The sequence below is a fragment of the Serinus canaria genome, chromosome 2, assembly GCF_022539315.1.
Source record: "Serinus canaria isolate serCan28SL12 chromosome 2, serCan2020, whole genome shotgun sequence".
NCBI lineage: Eukaryota > Metazoa > Chordata > Aves > Passeriformes > Fringillidae > Serinus > Serinus canaria.
The window spans coordinates 128,032,737-128,035,641 of NC_066315.1; positions in this window are offsets into that span (position 1 = coordinate 128,032,737).

A 2,905-nucleotide genomic window follows, 5' to 3' on the forward strand; every position below is an offset into this window, starting at 1 on the left:
TGTGCTGCCGGCACACAGCCCTGCCCAGCCATCCCCATGGCCCAGGGGCTGCCTCACCTTTATCCCCATCAACAGGCACAGCAGTAGCTACGTGTGCTGCTACACTGATCGTGTGAGGGCTCATGAACTCTCCTTCAAAACGTGGAATCAGGACACATTCCCCACCCCCCAAAGCTGCTGTCCTGTGGCATTTGTTCTACAAACACAGATAAAAATCTTGTTCTTACTTTTCAAGTTTATATTTACAAAGGGTGGAAAAAGAGGCATAATGACAGTTTAATTAATGTATGCCATTAATCCTGGAGATAATCAAAAGCCTGATAAGTCTCTAATCTTGTAAAAAAGAATTAGAAAGCACTGAAACATCTTTTGCGATCTGTAAACCTTTTAATGAGATGCTGCATGCTTGGAGGAGGAGCCATGGAAAGGAGCAGTGCCAGAGGACATATTCTCAGCAGATTTCATCACTGGACTTCTTGTGTGATATTATTCTTGGCAAAACTGGAGTCCAAAGTCATCAATGTTGTTTTTAAAATTTGTCCTCCTATCAATGTATAAAGCTATTCCAGGAATTTGTGGTCATAAATCAGGAGAGCTTTTGCATGTCTACCCTTTTCTTGTAAGTATCATATATTCAAAGCACTGCTTCAGCTTTTACTAATTACTTCCTAGTTATCCCAGCAGGTGTGAAAGTCGTGCCAGTATACAATATCTATTATTCAAGCAGAAAAAAACCCCTAGAATTAATAGAAGGCAATATTTCCAAGGTGTTTAACGTGGTTATCTTCAGAGAACTGGTTTTTTTTTTAATCTGTAGAAAATTCTTGTTTCAATGCTGTCCATAGCTTTGCACTTTCATATGTAAAGTGCAGTTTATGTTGTCAGTTATTACCAGTAAGTGCCAATGAAACAACTTTGGAGGATGCAGTGACTAACAGACATTGTCCAGATTTTGAGGAGCTCAAAAAGAAGTGCTCATCCTTGAACTTGGAGCAAAAGTGTAACATACAAGGGCGAAATGTCCTAATGTCTGCCACTCCTGCAGGGACCTGGGAACCAGCTGGAGCTGGTGGGAAGCATGGTGGGAAGGAATAATAGTAAGTATTGCTTCTCTTCCTCTCCAGAGACCCAAAGAAAACTGAGTTTGTCCTCTCAGAAGAGCGGAGGCCGGGGGCAGCAGTCTGCCACAGGGGGAGAGTTAAGGCTGGGTGAGAACTTTTGTCTGGCTCCCAAAAAAGACTGAACCAATGAAGGAGCCAGAGCAGGACTGGGTTAAATAAACCCTGGAGGGTTGGAGGAGAAGTTCTGGCAGGCAGACAAAAGGAGGGTAAAAAAAATGAGAATATTTGTGTCAGGGTTAGAAATGACAGGGGTTTTTTGGTTTGTTGTTTTTTTTTTCTTTTAATTTCATTTAAGTTCGAACAGTATGAGCAACACTAAGAAGCAGTGGCTGCCTAGGCACAGGCCAGCCAGCAGCTGATCTGCTTGAGTATGTCCCTGCAAGCATGAACATCCCAAATCCCTCGAGCACAAGGGGCTTTTGGCAAGTGGGCTGGGCAAGGGGGCAGAGGTGGGTGAGGCAGTCAGGGTGCTGCAGGCCCTGAGGTGAGGGCTGTCAAGGGGCCATTGCAGCAGCAAGTGTGCTCAGCCCTGCACCCCAGGGCAGATGCCAGAGAAGGAACACCCCGAGGGGGTTTTCTACAAATTCTCCTACCACATGTGAACAACATTTAGCAAATACCTGCAGGAGGGCTGATTCCCAGTGCACTGAGACTGAAAGTCTCCAAGACGGAAAATGTGTTTAAGACCCTGAGGAGGGGGAACTTTTTTGCTGGTCTGAGGAGCCCTGCTTTCCACCAGTCTGTGGGCAGGGGGGAGAGGATGCAGTGAATTACCCCATGAGACACAAAAACCAGAGGAAATGTTAGGCTGGGGACAGGGACATGATCCTGCTGTCAAACCAATCCTGAATGTAGGTAAAGGAGGAAAAGAAATTTTTTGACCTTTCTCCAGAAAAGAAATTGTTCAGAATAGGAGATGCACTTGAGTAAACTTAGCAAACACAAAGAGAGGTCAGGGAGACAGAGCAAAGGGGAACTTCTGCACATTTTCCCCATCTTCAGATAAAGCCGTGTTGGTATACACAAGTACAACGACTGCTGATCTTTGGCTCCTTTATTTATAAAACAATATACTAATCTTAATCCCTGGACACACTGACGTAACTGAATGTCATACTTTCCAAATATAATGGATTACATTCCCATCATAAAATAAATACATTCCAGCAGTGAGCCCCCCAGCAAATAACAGAGTTCCAACAGCTGGGGAAGCTGGGGCAAGAGGTACAACAATTGGGTTGTGTTGCTGAAGCCCAAAAGCAAAGCTTTTGCTGGCAGCATTCTAGGAAAACCTATTATAAATGCAATGCTACCAAAAAAGTGCTCTTTTCTTTCTAGTTCTGTGCTGTATGCAAAAGCCATTAAAAAAAATCCTGAGTAAACAAATATGCTCTTTTCCATATGACCTTTTCTTGAATGTTTTCAAAAGTATATTGTCTTTTTGGTTTAACACAATATTTTTCAGCTTTTATTTATAGCTTAAAAGAAAAGCCTTCCTCAAACTGTGACCAAAAATGCCCTTCTATAGGCATGCTGTCAGGAGAAAGGCTTTTTTCTCTGAGTGTAACCCTGGGTTCAAATACATTTTACTGTAACTAGGATAGACGTGGCTCCAGCAATCATTGCATCTGGAATCAGCTGGACACATATCACTCTGGCCTAAGAGCCATTTTTAAATCTGTATTAGGTGAAAGTAAGGGTTAAATACAATAGAGAACCAAGCAGCAATGGGTTGTTCTCATGCACTCTCTCATTTTTTATTTATTTTATAAAATAAGCAGGGA